Source organism: Bubalus kerabau, chromosome 8 (genome assembly GCF_029407905.1).
Source record: "Bubalus kerabau isolate K-KA32 ecotype Philippines breed swamp buffalo chromosome 8, PCC_UOA_SB_1v2, whole genome shotgun sequence".
Taxonomy (NCBI): Eukaryota; Metazoa; Chordata; class Mammalia; order Artiodactyla; family Bovidae; genus Bubalus; species Bubalus kerabau.
In genome coordinates this window covers 34192839-34207783 of record NC_073631.1, presented here as the reverse complement: position 1 = coordinate 34207783, position 14945 = coordinate 34192839, and the positions used below count along the sequence as shown (strand labels likewise).

The window sequence follows — 14945 nt, the reverse complement described above, 5'->3', positions numbered from 1 at the left end:
GGTTTTTCCTGTGGTCATGTATGGATGTGAGAGTTGGACTGTGAAGAAAGCTGAGTGCTGAAGAATTGATGCCTTTGAACTGTGGTGTTGGAGAAGACTCTTGAGAGTCCCTTGGACTGCAAGGAGATCCAATCAGTCCATTCTGAAGAAGATCAGCCCTGGGATTTCTTTGGAGGGAATGATGCTGAAGCTGAAGCTCCAGTACTTTGGCCACCTCATGCAAAGAGTTGACTCATTGGAAAAGACTGTGATGCTGGGAGGGATTGGGGGCAGGAGGAGAAGGGGACGACAGAAGATGAGATGGCTGGATGGCATCACTGACTCGATGGACGTGAGTCTGAGTGAACTCCAGGAGTTGGTGACGGACAGGGAGGCCTGGTGTGCTGAGATTCATGGGGTCACAAAGAGTCAGACATGACTGAGTGACTGAACTGAACTGAACTGAAGGAAGCCCTCAGTATTGAGCAGCAAGACCACCTACATTGACAACTTACTGCCATCTCTGTTAACACGACAGCTATTCTTTCCAGGAAATTCTTGTCAGGGAAGAAAGAATAATAACTTTGCTATTTGCTTTTGTTCTGGCAAAATAGTTTGTTCATCTAGTCAAAGAGCTCTCTTCTCAGAACAATAGACTGTTTACCTGGGCAAACAGTTCACTTGTCAAACAGCTATGTACTTACCCAAGGCTTGACCGTCACCTTGCTGCATCCACCAGTACTAAACTATCATGTCATGAATCTTGCCCAGTCCCAATCAGATTCCCCCCTTAGAACTTCCTTAAACCACTTGAACTCAGACCCCCTAGACCCTGTAAATATGCTTTCCTTGGTGTTGCTTGACTAGCAGGTTTTTCTGTGGACATCGCTGGTGGCTCAGACAGTAAAGTGTCTGCCTATAATGTGGGAGACCCAGGTTCGATCCCTGGGTCAGGAAGATCCCCTGGAGAAGGAAATGGCAACCCACTCCAGTAATCTTGCTTGGAAAATCCCATGGATGGAGGAGCTGGTAAGCTACAGTCCACAGGGTCGCCAAAAGTCAGACATGACTAAGCAACTTCACTTCACTTCTGTGGTCTTCAGAGAACTTAACTTCTGATAGTGTATCTTCACTGCCCTTTATCTTCACCTGCATTTCATTCCTGTGGGCTAGGAGGAAGAGCTTCCTGACCTCGATCATGTGAATCCCATCTTTTCCTATAAACCCCGACCCCCCAATCCTTCTGTTTTTTGGAACCTTCCCGTCTTTCTAGGAAACCAGTCCTGGGTTCCTTTACTCACACATTTGCAATACTTCTGACACCAGAAGTGGGGGTTTTCTACACAGCAAACAATTCTCTGCAACACCAGTTGTGCTGTGCTGTGCTTAGTCGCTCAGCTATGTCTGACTCTTTGCAACCCCATAGGCTGTAGCCTGCCAGGCTCTTCTGTCCATGAGGATTTTCCAGGAAAGAATACTGGAGTGGATTGCCATGCCCCCCTCCAGGGGATCTTCCCAACCCAGGGATCAAACCCAGGTCTCCTGCATTGCAGGCAGATTCTTTACCATCTGAGCCACCAGGGAAGCCCAAGAATACTGGAGTGGGTTAGCCTAGCCCTTCTCCAGGGGAACTTCCCAACCCAGGAATCGAACCAGGGTCTCCTGCATTGCAGTTCTTTACCAGCTGAGCTACCCGGGAGGCCCCACTTGGGTGTCCTATAATTCAGTTCTGATGCTATCTACCTGTAAGCATTTCAGTTCTACAAGGGATCCCTCACTTCAGACACCAGTCATGAGTCCTAGATGGTCACCTATCTATCATCTGACCAGCAAGCTATAAACCAGAGTTCCCATAACCCCCTACTTGGATTCAGTAATTTGCTAGAAAAGATCACAAAATTCTGGGGAACACTTACGTTTACCAGTTTATTATAAAGGACATAATGAAGGATCCAGGTGAACAGCCAGATGAAGAGATACCTGGGGCAAGCTGCGTAGGAAGGGGCAAACCACTCTGCAGGCACTTTCTGACTGGGAAGTTCTCTGAAGCCCGTAATTCTGGGATTGTTCTGGAGGCTTCATCACATAGGCAGGATCAATTCTCCAGTCTCCTGTCCCTCTCCCCTTCCTAGAGGATAGAGGGTGGATGGAAAGTTCCAAGTTTCTCCTCACGGCTTGGTCTTTCTGATGACCAGCCCCCAACCTGAAGCTACCCAGGAGTCCACCAAGAATTGCCTCATTGGAACAAAAGACATTCCTAGCACCCAGGAAATTCCAAGGGATTGAGGAACTCTGTGTCAAAAACTGGGGTCAAAGACCAATTAGTAGAACAAAGGATGTTTCTAGTGTTCTTACCACTTAGGAAATTCCAAGGATTTTAGAAATTTTGTGCCAGGAACCAGGGGCAGAGACAAACATACATACATATATATATATATATATATATATATATATATATATATTTGTGTGTGTGTAAAATTATTTTCACAACCTCCCTCCTGACTCTTCCTGTCATCTGGTTTGCTAATATTTGCCCAAATTGAAAAGATAATCATTTGACCTTGGTATCTCTCCTCACAATTATTTTCTGTCCATGTCCTTGAATGCATGAACTGTCACCAGAGCATCACCTTCCTGGGCAGCTATGTCTCCTAGTTTTCTTTGCCTGACTCACCACACAGCTGGAACTTTTTCTTGCACATCTTACTAATGACCTCTTTATTGCCACATCTAATGGTCTTTCATCAGAGTTCCTTTTGATGACCCCACTGGATATGATTCTTACCTCATCTCTCCCTCTCCCTGTCGTTTTTTTTTTTTTTTTTTTTTTTGCTTTCACGACATGTCACTTTCTCCATGTCACCACCTCACTTTCCTTCACTCACTTTCTCTCTCTCCCCCTTTTAGTTCCTCTTCCTTACCCCAATTACCATCTGTGAGTATCCTCCAACACTCCAGTCAACTCACACGCCATCTCTGAAGGAAGAAACTCTTGTGACTTCAACCCTCACCTTCGAGAACAACTTCCACATCAGTAATTCAAGCACGGGATAGAGCAGGTACTTCACAAACACCCTTGAATTAATTATCAAGTAGCTGATGAAGATGAGCACATCATTTCCATGGAGTGTCTCATACATTGTAACAGCTGGAATGGGCAGCAGACTTCGCATCTGGACTGAGCAAGGATGTGTGCTCAGCACTGAATGTGTCACCTGAAGCAGACTGTTCCAGTAGCTCTGTTGTATCTTGGAGACCTCATGACTCCATTCTCATGATTGTCAATCCATCCCAGCTGCAATGTCCACAGGACACCAGCCTAAGGTCTTTGGCCAGCCCTCGACATAATTGAGATGGAATTTACAAAAGGCAAATTGAGAAACACCCTCTTGAGGATGAGATCTCAGAGTAGCAAGTCTTCACTCTCTCTCTCCACTGGGCTACAGGGGGAAACACCTGTGATCTTTCTGGTGTAATGGAGACATGGTAACTATCTTGCCCTCTTGTAACTCTATCATAAGCACTGAATTAGAGGTGGAAGAGGGTGTGTTCATGAGTTATCCCTGAAATAGCTCTGGAGACATTCAGAACTGCCACTGAGCAAGTTATTGTTTATGATTTTTCTACCCAGTTGTTGTCTAACAAATATGTTTAAAGCAGCGTTTTAATAGACACTGTACTAAGTGCTATGGGCTTCCCTGGTGGCTCAGTGGTAAAGAATCTGCCTGCCAAAGCAGGAGACTCGGATTTGATCCCTGGGTGGGGAGGATCCCCCTGGAGAAGGGAATAGCAACCCACTTCAGTATTCTTGCCTGGGAAATCCCATAGACAGAGGACCCTGACAGGCTACAGTCCATGGGGTCACAAAGAGCCAGCCATGACTTAGCGACTAAATAATGACAACATACTAAGTGCTGGTGATACTTGTCCACTGCATCCAAAGAGCTCACACACACTCAGGTCCCCACACAACCACATTTACGCTGTGTGACATCCAGTTAGACTTGAGATCAGGACAAAGGGCTATCATATTTGTCATAGTTTTGCAAGGTGTTTTCACATCCACTATCTCATTTAATATTCTTAACAGCCCAAGAAGATGGGCAGAGAAAATAGTGTTGATTCCACTTTATGGAAGAGGATATCAAGACTTAAAAAGCGTCATGCAACGTACTGGGTTTAGCTTACGGTTGAGCCGGGACAGCAAGCCTGATGGCCAAGTAGAATCCCCTGCTTTTGTCACTACCCCGTTCTGCCTTCCTACCTCTTTTTCCTCATCTGTATGAAGAAGGTGCTAGGCCAGTGTCTTTCTGCTATGGGCCCTTCAACTATAAGACTCTCTGAGTCTATAACCAGGGCCCTGCCGCAAGGGAGCTCCCAGTCCAGGAGGGACAGTTGGACCAAAAAACTAACAACTTTGTTCCCCTGCTACCGCCTAGGGTTGTGTGAAGATTATAGTATATAATATACTAATCCAGTGCTTGTGTGTGTGTGTGTGTGTGTGTGTGTGTGTGTGTGTGTGGTTGACTAAAACTAGATGGAGTGGTACTTTGTAGGTACCACTTTGCAACAGGTATTTCTCTAGGTTCTCATTAGTTTTCCAGGTATCTGCCTCACCCAGGAGACTTTGGGGCAGGGATCATGTGATACCCACCATCACTAAGAATAGTGTCTTCTTTTAAAAAAAAAATTATTATTTATTTTATTTTTGGCTGTGCTGGGTCTTCGCTGCTGCATGAGCTTTTCTCTATTTGCTGCGAGCAGGGTCCACCCTCTGCTTGTGGTGCGCAGGCTTCCCACCGCAGTGGTTTCTCTTGTTCTAGAGCATGCGCTCCAGGGCTTGGGGTTTCAGTAGTTGTGGCTCCCAGGCTCTGGAGCACAGACTTAATGGTTGGGGTACACAGGCTTAGCTGCTCTGTGGCCTGTGGGATCCTCTTGGACCAGGGATCGAGCCCATGTCTCCTGCATTGGCAGGCAGATTCTTTACCACTAAGCCACCAGGGAAGCCGTCTTCAATGGGGATTGTTGAAGAAACAATGGGTACATTAAGGCAGGTTGATCTTAGAGAGGGAGGTGGCTTGATCCATGTGCCAAATTCTCACCTCAACACACATTTTCGCATTTCTCAAGATATCTAGTTTAGTATGCTTGGTGGAAACCCACCATGGAAGTTTAACAACTGTAAAATGGGGGCAGGGGGCAGATTTTGAGTAGAGAGGAGGATGAAGAGGAAGAAGGAGGAAGAAAACAGGAGAGGATGGAGCTAGAGCATTCAAATGTGTAAAAATGCTTCTGTCTTCACAGACATTAAGTGCCAGGACTTCATCTGTCTTGCCATCCCCATATTTTGCCAGTTCTGCAACCGGAACTCCAGGTCTGCCATGGAGACAATCTCATGATAACATTACGTTCCAGGAAGTCTTGCTGAATGCACAGCAGCAGCAGCCCTGGCTCCCCCCGCATCTCTCTGGAAGCCTGCAATTTGTGTTGGTTTAGGCTCTGTGGCCAGGAAGCATTATTAGATGGAAGTGTGCCATCTCCCCACCCCGGCTCCCAGTGCTGTCTTTGTGGCCAGTGAAGTAAATGCATCTTGTGCCTCTTAAGAAATGTGGGACAGGAGGTCGGGTGGAGCCCTGCCAGCGTGACAGTGGAGGTGCGTCAGTGGCTCAGTGACAGGTGGCAGAGGCCAAGGGCTTGGGAATCACTTACAGTCACGGAGATTTCTTTCCCTTTCAGCCTTTGCGCTCTGATGGGAATGAAGCAGCAGGCCGCCAAGCCACACAACGGAAGCCTGAAATGAGATGACTTGGGCAATTTGCACAAGAGTTTCCTACTTTAAATAATTAGAGTCACTATCCCTGGGGGCATTTGCTTATTGGCTGCCTTAACAGTCTTCTTGTTTTGTTTTTTTTTAAAGCAAGTCTCTTAAAGATACTGCTCTTGATCTTACACGCACTTGCCCAGACTTGTCTTATTCTTATAGTACTGATGTTCTACTGTTCAAAAGTTAGGAAGGAGCTGATTCTGAGCTGGAAACAAGGGCAGCAGAAGATAGAGATGGTAGGCTCATTTTGTGCATGAGTCCCAGAGAGAGAGAGTGCCAGCCATTGCAGGAGGTGGGTTTGAGGGGTTGGATGTGCAAAATGAGGTCTAGCTGGCAGCCCCTGGGCAATCTGCTGATGGTGGGTTGGAAATGGCAACTGTTGAAAAACACTGCAAACTGGGGTTGTTTCTCATCTGAAACATGGCGTCTGCCCTGACTGTAAATGATCCCCACAGGGAACTAGGCAAGGGTGTGCTGGTAAACTGGCTCTTTGGAAAGAAAAAAAAGGAGGGTTGGTTTGTAACCTTAGTACATACTCTGACTCTGGCACATTTCCAGCTACCACGGTTAACCTGCCTGCCAAAATCCTGAATGTTTAACACTCCTCCCTCTGGAACTGGTACCAGAAGCTCCAGCCCACCACTGGCTAAGAAACAAATTTCTACTTGCCACTCGCAGGCCAGCTGTAAAAAAAAAAAAAAAAAAAAAAAGATTGGTTTCAGTTTTGCCACTTATTACATGTGTGCTTCTTGGCAAGGCTTTACTTTTTCCAAACATAGCTCTCTCCTTTGAAAAACAAGAGTTCAGATTATGCCATGTAGCATCTCTGCCAAGCTCACACCACTCTTCCCTAAGATCCACATCTTCTGTCTCATGCGCCATGCTTGGGTTAAGAGATTCTGCACCTGTGGCCTGAGCTGATTAAACAAATTGAATGGCCAGGGGCCAATCAGATCTCTTCCTTGATGATTAGCCCAGAGCAATTCCAAGCTTGAATTTGCTAGTGGAGAGGCAGAGAGAGGGGACCCAAACAGAGGAAGTCCTCTGCCACCTACCACATCCCTCAATCTATCTGCTCTTTGCTCTGATTGTTCAGCTTTGTCTTGGAGTCGTGGAGATATCCCAGCTGCTTCCAATAAACTTTCTTCTAGCTCTCAGGCCAGTGAGAGTAGGACTTTGTAAATTGTAAGTAATAGAGTTTTAGTGAGTGAAGTGAAGTCGCTCAGTCGTGTCCGACTCTTTGCAACCCCATGGACTATAGCCCACCAGGCTCCTTCCATCCATGGAATTTTCTAGGTAAGAGTACTGGAGTGGGTTGCTATTTCCTTCTCCAGGGGATCGGCAGAAATGATCTTCAAGGTGTTGGTTTTTTTTTTTTTTTTTTTGAGCTCTAATATTACACCAGTGGTTATCTAAGTATGGTCTTCCCACCAGCAGCATCAACATCACTTGGGAATTTATCAGAAATGCCCCACCCCAGACCTATTAAATCAGAAACTCTAAGGGGGGCGTCCAGCAATTTGTGATTTTACAAGCCTTCCAGGTAATTCTGACGTGTGATCAAGTTTTGCAAACTGCTGTATTTACTATTTTAAAGGGTTATGTTTTATGTAAGAAAGGGGTTTTCATAACAAGTGCCACGATCTTTCTTTTCTAATTAAGTTACTAGATTGAAGGTCAAAAGATGATTTTTATTAGTAAAAAAGTTAATTTAAAAAAAATTATTAATTTTATTAAATCTTCACCCTAGCATATTTTTTCTTTTTATAAAGCCATGTAAAAATTTTATTTTATTAAGGTTTTTTTTTTTTTTTGGCTGTGCCACACAGCATGCAGGGTCTTAGTTACCCAACCAAGTATTGAACTTGCGCCCCCTACATTGCAAGTGTGGGGGTCTTAACCCCTGGACCACCAGAGAAGTCCCCAAAAGTTAATTTTTATAAATAACATGTATTACTTTTACAACTTTAAAGAAATGTCAACAGATTTTGTTTTTCTTTTTTTTTAATTTTTCATTTCAGTGGACTAAGACTGACATTTCAAGGATTAGCGTAAAAGAATAGAAGGGAAGTGTGAAGAATGAAAATACTGCCAATAAAGAACAAAAAAGTAAGCAACAGATCATTTCAAATGGTGAAAGTCTGGAAGGGAATACAAAACAGATAACCCAGATGCTGTGTGGTTTTGCACTGGACCAGATTTCGCAAAATGTACCATTAAACACTGAAATGACTAATAATTTCTGGCATTGGGAAACTGCAGTAATGATTGATTTACATAAGTACAGTAAAAAGTGAAACAGGAAACTTTGACTTAAGTTCATCCTGGTGGTTTTCACTGTTAGGTTTGGAAAGATAAGGTTAAATTGGAATTTTCACTGTCATAGGATCTTAAACAGGCAGTTGGAATAGATAGGGCTGTTTTGTGGGTTGGTTGTTTGAAAGTAACATATTATTTTCCCATGGAAAATCATACGTTGGAGGGCCGACTGCAGGTAGCACAACAAAATCCTTACTGGAAGGAAATCACAGTGCTGGTAATAGTACAGGCCCCTGGGAGGGCAGCTTCCATGAGATGCCCTGCACTTTAGAAGTTCCCTCAGCAGCCCTTAGAGGACCACCTGTGTGTTGGGGTTAGGGAAAGCAGAGTGATGGAAGAAGGGACTCTGGAGGGTGGGGAGTCCTCTGGGGGAAGGAACGGGGACTTCATTTGCAGAAGTGTCAACAGGAAGAACACTGAGGGTGGAGGGGGCTCTGCCACTGAGTGTCCAAATATGTGTGTTATTCACAAATTGAATAACCAAAAAAATTGGGAACTACCTGTATTTGCTATTGGATGCTGTATCTATTGTGGTATCAACCTCTGAAACAAGTCTGAAGAGCCTAGTGGTGATACTTGCTGGCTTTGCAGTCAGGTGGATCTTGGTTTGAATACCAATTTCATGTGACCTTGGGCTAGTTACTAAAACACGCTGTGTCTCATGTCCTCATCTATAAAAGGGAGGTGGTAATGATGAGTGTTTACCTGACAGGCTTGCTGTAAAAATTCAATGAGATAATCTATATAAAGCACTTAACACACTGTACATTTAATATAGAGGGCTTCCCAGGTGGCACAGTGGTAAAGAATTGGCCTGCCAGTGTTTTTTTGTCTTTAAAAACAAAAGACACAAGAGACTTGGGTTTGATCCCTAGGTCGGGAAGATACCCTGAAGAAGGAAATGGCAACCCACTCCAGTTTTCTTGCCTGGAGAATCCCATGGACAGAGGAGCCTGGCGGGCTACAGTCCATGGGATTGCAAAGAGTCAGACATGACTGAACACACACACTCTGTGTATTAGCCCTTAAGATGCTTTAATGATTCTTATCCTTTTTGAAAAAGAAAATGATAGTTTGAAGTTTAGAGAGATTGATTAACACAACATAAGAAGTGTAAAGAGGACTTTAATGGTTGTGGGAAATTGCACCTACTTTCTTATGGGAGCTGGTGAACCTCCCCCTGCCCATCGCTGAATCTTCATAGAAGATTCCACCAGTTGAAAATCTTGCTATGAATGTGTTCCATAGGAATTTAAGAATTCTAGAGAAAATAAATACAGGAAAAACTTCTATAATGATTCATGATGTAGAAAGGATGTTTATTATTATAATGATTATTTCCTCCAATATGATTGCTGTTTGAAGATAATAGTATTTAAAAACAAAAACCAAAACAAGCTCTGCCTAATAGTGCAGGGAAACTGGCCTGGATATATTTAATCATATGTCTTGCTCTTCTGACAGCCCCAGCTGCTGACAATATTCATGAGTGCGGTTTTGCCTTCATGTTCCTGGGTAAATAGGGATAATACATTGTCCTTCTGGGCCTTAGGAATGTTTTGAAAGGCCTGAAGGTTTACAGCTGTTTGGCTCTGACACAGGATTTCCCAGGGCCTTTGTGGTGTGTGGACAAAGCATGTTGGTTATGTGGAACTTGGTGGGTATGCTGGCTATGGCCAATGTCATCTAGAGAAGATGCCAAGGAAGGGGCCCTGGAGCCCCATGTGTCTGTCCCAGGAATTTGGATCACATCCCCAAGTGGTGCTTCTGTCTTCGAGCAGGGAGACACAAGTAAGTTCTGTTGATGTGTTTTCTATTTATTGCAATTGATTCCATCTCAGTAACATACCCTCGAAGTCCAAGCATTTACAGAGTAAGAGGACAAACTTCAAAAGAACATGAATCTTTGTACCAGATGGAGTTTGAGAGTTCTCTTGTGATTTCTCTGGGTCTGTTCTGGTTAGCTGTAGAGCCTCAGGCACTGCATGGGTCCCCGAAGGGTGCCAGAATGATGAGTTCAGACTAGAGTGAGCTCAAGTTGATGGCTGAGTCCTATAGACGAAAGCTCTGGAGTCAGAAGGCCAGAGGTCCTGGGTCCGGCTGGGTAATGTAGTCACGTAACCACTGCCAGTCAAGGAGTACCTCCAGTTAGGGCCCAGTCGAAGTGGTTTTCTGGAGTTTGTGCTTAGAACTCTCCCCCATGGGTGCCTTACATTAGAAGCAGTAACTTCTCAATTGACTTTCAGACAGATCCTGAGAAGATAATACCTGACAATTTCCTTGGGGAATAAGCCCTCCTAAGAATATTCACATTTTAATAAGAGGCAGTTGGAGATTTAAACAGATTGTTAGGCAAAGAAAGAAACCTTTTTGTAGGTTGGGTACAAGGGCAGCTGATGTGGGAAATAACTTTTGAATACACGGTCCTGCCTGGTAGTCCTAAATGACGTGCATTATGCTCATCTAATTGGACTGACTTTTCTCTCTTGTAAAATGGGGATAGCAACCCCTGACTTCTGACTCAGAAAGATACATCATGACAAAAAGAAATAATAGATGATACTTTTGAAAGTATTGACACCAGGGCATTTTGTTGTAATTTTTGATGGGCAGCAATGTGGCGTTAAGGAAAAAGCGTAAGTTTTGGAGTGAGGCAGATGTGGGTTCTGATTGCTCTATGTGAGCTGCATGAAAAATCACTGAACTTCTGTGAGCTTCAGTTTTTTCACTTATAAATAGGGATGATGGTGCCCACCTCTCAAGTTAGGTAAGAATGGGATGCTATTTTGTGCTCTTACTGGTATTAACACCAATAAATGTTGGCAGTTTTCATTCTTCAGAGCACCATTCAAATGTGAGGTTTTATTTTCTACAAAGAGCAGTTATGGTATAAATCCAGTCTAATCTCAGGTTGATGGAAGGCTGCATGACCTTTGAGGATCCAGGGAACCTCTGGGGTGCAGTCTGAACTGAAGCAGAGCAGCTATGAGACTCATTTCACACCTGAGGCTGTGCTTCTACATGGGCTCTTGGGGCACTTAACCATTATTCCCCAGTGACCGTATCTTTCAGGCACCGCTTAAAATGCCAGCTTTGAATAAGTGAAGCCCAGTCTGTATATCACCAGCTCACTGTACAGGGCCTGGGACACAGTAGGGGATCTACCAACATGAATTAAATATACAAATGACCAGGATCGGCCATCTGTACTTGCATGGGCTCTTCCACAAAGTCCAGTCTGAACCTGAGCTCTAGGAAATCAGGACTGGGAGAAGGCTATGTGGTCATGCAATGAGAATTTAATATCCAGATGGTATTGAGGGCAAAAAAAATAGTGTGGACTACATAGGGATGAAGTGTGTTCCTTTTCATCCCAGGTCAGCCTGGAAAAGTCATGTGTCTTGATCTTCAGAGCTGAAGGAAGTATGGAAAATGTTAACTTATGTGCCAGGAAGATGGATGCATGTCACTGCTTATTGCTACTTCTGGAATCAGGGGTCATTCATTCATTCAACAAATACTTATTGAGGCCCTACTATATGCCAAGCATCATTTTAGACACTCAAGATATATCACTGAACAAAACAGACAAAATCCTTGTCCTCAAGGAGTTTCCATTTGAATGGGGAAAATAGACTGTTAGCAAAGAGATCATTTAATAAAGGTAGGTTGAATAAAACTAAAGCAGTGTCAGGGGGTGGAAACAGCCAAGGGGTGTGATTTCCAGTAGGGTGGACAGGAGACAGCAAGAGGGCCTCTCTGGCTGAAGCATGTACAGAGGAGAGAGTGATAAGAAATGAGGTTTGAAGGAAGCAAGAGCCAGGTCCTGGAGTCCGTTTTAGGCCGAGACCAGGACTTCGGGTTTATTCTAAGGGTGACAAGAGAATTTTGAGCAGAGGAGTGATTTCTGTTCTTAAAGGACTCTGGCTGCCTGCCCAGCTGCTGCTGCAGAAGCTCTGGTGAGAGGTAACTGCCACATGGAGAAGGATGGAAGGGGCGGGAGAAATAGTAAATGAAAGGTTGTGGCATATGACTTAGTGACTGAGTCGACAGGATTGGCCAATGCGTTGGATGGAACATTTGAGAAAGACCAAGGATCACTCCAAGGTGTTTTACCTAATTAGGAGGAAGTGTTTCCTGAGATGGGATGTAAAAAGGAGGGGCAGGTTTTGTGAGGGGAAATGAAGGATTTGGTTCCAGGTCCCCTTATAGTCACCTATTGCTATGTAACAAACCACTCCAAGACCTAGTGACTTAAAAGTACAATGGATTATTATCTTTCATGTTTCTTAAAGGTGGACTAGGCTCAACTAAGTGATTCTTGGTTGTTTTTCTTTGGCAGTTGCAGTGAGTCATTTGGGGCTCATTCCTGTGGCTGGGCAGGCAATCCTGGCCATTTGCTGGGAGCTCAGCTAGAGCTGTCGATGGCAGTGCGAACGTATGTTGCTTGACCTTCTTACAGTAGGGCATCTGGGTTCCAAGAGTGAGTATCCCAGGGAGTTGCCTTCCAAGAGAGCTAGGCAGAAGTTCCACCATGGCTTCTTATGGCCTAGCTCTGCAAGTGTCAAGCTGTTACTTCTGCTGTGTTTTACTGGTCAGGCAAGCCACTAAGGCCAGCCCGTATTCAAAGGAGAAGGAGTAGGACTTTACCTCTTGATGCAAGGAGCAGCATCCGTATACAGGGAAGGAAAGAGCTGCTGGCAGTCAATTTGGGGCGCCATCTACCAGTGATACTCTGAGTTTGGGATGTGTGCTGATATTCAAGTCTGGAACTCAGGGAGAGATTGAAAGTGAAAGTGTTAGTCGTTTGGTAGTGTCTGACTCTTTGTGACCCCATGGAATGTAGCCCACCAGGCTCCTCTGTCCATGGGATTCTCCAGGTAAGAATACTGGAGTGGGTTGCCATTTCCTTCTCCAGGGAATCTTCCCAACCCAGGGATCGAACCCAGGTCTCCTGCATTAGAGGCAGATTTTTTACCGGCTGAGCTACCAGGAAAGCCCCAGGAAGAAATTGGGTCTCTGGAAATTGGGCAGGAAAGTTCTCTTCAGGATCTTCAGAATTCTTAGACCTGATATGTTAAATTAGAAACAAATTACTCTCCTGCCTTTTTTTTCCCCAAGACTGATTGGAACTATATGTTTCAGTTGGATATGTCTCTGGTAGCTAAAAAGAACTGCATTTTAAAAATCATCATTAATATTTATTAATTACATAATACAATGCCTCATGCTATAGACATACAATCAGTATTTATCATTATTATTGGCTAGTACCTTTTTTTAACTTCCTTATTCACATTGTTTCTAAACTGCCTGACTGTCCCATGCTGTCTCTGTACCATGTTACTCTGGCTGTAATCACATTGGGTTGATTGTTCCTGATGCTGTAAAACAGTTCAGATGACCTTTTCTTTCATTTAACCCATTATTAATATGTGTACCATTTCTCAACCTGTAATCATCTGATGTATTTCCTGAGTCCATAAAATCTATGGGATTTAAACATTTCTGGATTTTCATATATATGGTCATCTTAAAGTAATAGCACATTCTGGAACTCTCAGACTACTCCTTTTATTGAAGTTATTGTTGTTGTTCAGTCACTTAGTTGTGACTAACTCTTTGTGACCCCATGGACTGCAGCCTGCCAGGCTTCCCTGTTCTTCATTATCTCCCAGAGTTTGCTCAAACTTATGTCCATTGAATCGATAATGCCATCCAACCATCTCATCCTCTGTCATTCCCTTTTCCTCTTGCCTTCTTTCCCAGCATTTCCCAAAAGACCATAGGGTCTTTTCCAGTGAGTCAGCTCTTCTCATCAGGTGGCCAAAGTATTGGAGCTTCAGCTTCAACATCAGTCCTTCCAATGAATATTCAGTGTTGATTTCCTTTAGGATTGACTGGTTTGACCTCCTTGCTGTCCAAGAGACTCTCAAGTGCATTTTCCAGCACCACAGTTTGAAGGCATCAGTTCTTTGGTGCTCAGCCTTTTTTATGGTCCATCTCTCACATCCGTACATGACTACTGGAAAAACCGTAACTTTGACTATATGGAACTTTGTCAGTAGAGTGATGTCTCTTTTTAACGCCATGTCTAGGTGTGTCATAGCTTTTCTTTTAAGGAGTAAACATCTTTTAATTTCATGGCTGCAGTCACTGTCCACAGTGATTTTGGAGCCCAGGAAAATAAAGTCTGTCACTGTTTCCATTTTTCCCCCCATCTATTTGTTATGAAGTGATGGGACAAGATGCCATGATCTTAGTTTTCGAAAGTTGAGTTTTAAGCCAGTTTTTCACTCTTATCTTTCACCTCCTCAAGAGGCTCTTTAGTTCCTCTTCGCTTTCTGCCATAACATGTTGTAATCTGCGTATCTGAGCTTGTTGATATTTCTCCAGGCAGTCTTGATTCCAGCTTGACCTTTATCCAGCCCAGCATTTCACATGATGTACACTGCATATAAATTAAATAAGCAGGGTGATGATATACAGGTGATGTACTCCTTTCCCAATTTTGAACCAGTCTGTTGTTCCATGTCCAATTCTAACTGTTGCTTCTTGACCTACATACAGGTTTCTCAGAAGGCAGATAAGGTGGTCTGGTACTCCCATCTCTTTAAGAGTCTTCCACAGTTTATTGTGATCCACATAGTCAAAGGCTTTGGCATAGTTAATGAAGCAGAAATAGATACTTTTCTAGAATATTCCATGCAATTTCATAGGGGCATTTCCACTGTACATAAGGTCATATTAATACCAAGTAAAGCCAAATTACATTGTGCACTCTAAGCTTTTGCAGTCATTCCGTAGAGAAAGATGGTAGGAC

At 43.9% G+C, this 14945-nt stretch overlaps 1 long non-coding RNA gene across 1 annotated transcript in view; it reads left to right on the top strand.

Annotated features, from left to right (window-relative positions):
• LOC129659012 (uncharacterized) overlaps positions 1–14945 on the top strand; it is an 86353-nt gene that overhangs the window by 45630 nt on the left and 25778 nt on the right. Inside the window, exons 4-5 of the long non-coding RNA XR_008717734.1 lie at positions 2887–3038; positions 7825–7912. This is a non-coding gene — a long non-coding RNA (uncharacterized LOC129659012). The remainder of the gene's footprint in view (positions 1–2886; positions 3039–7824; positions 7913–14945) is intronic.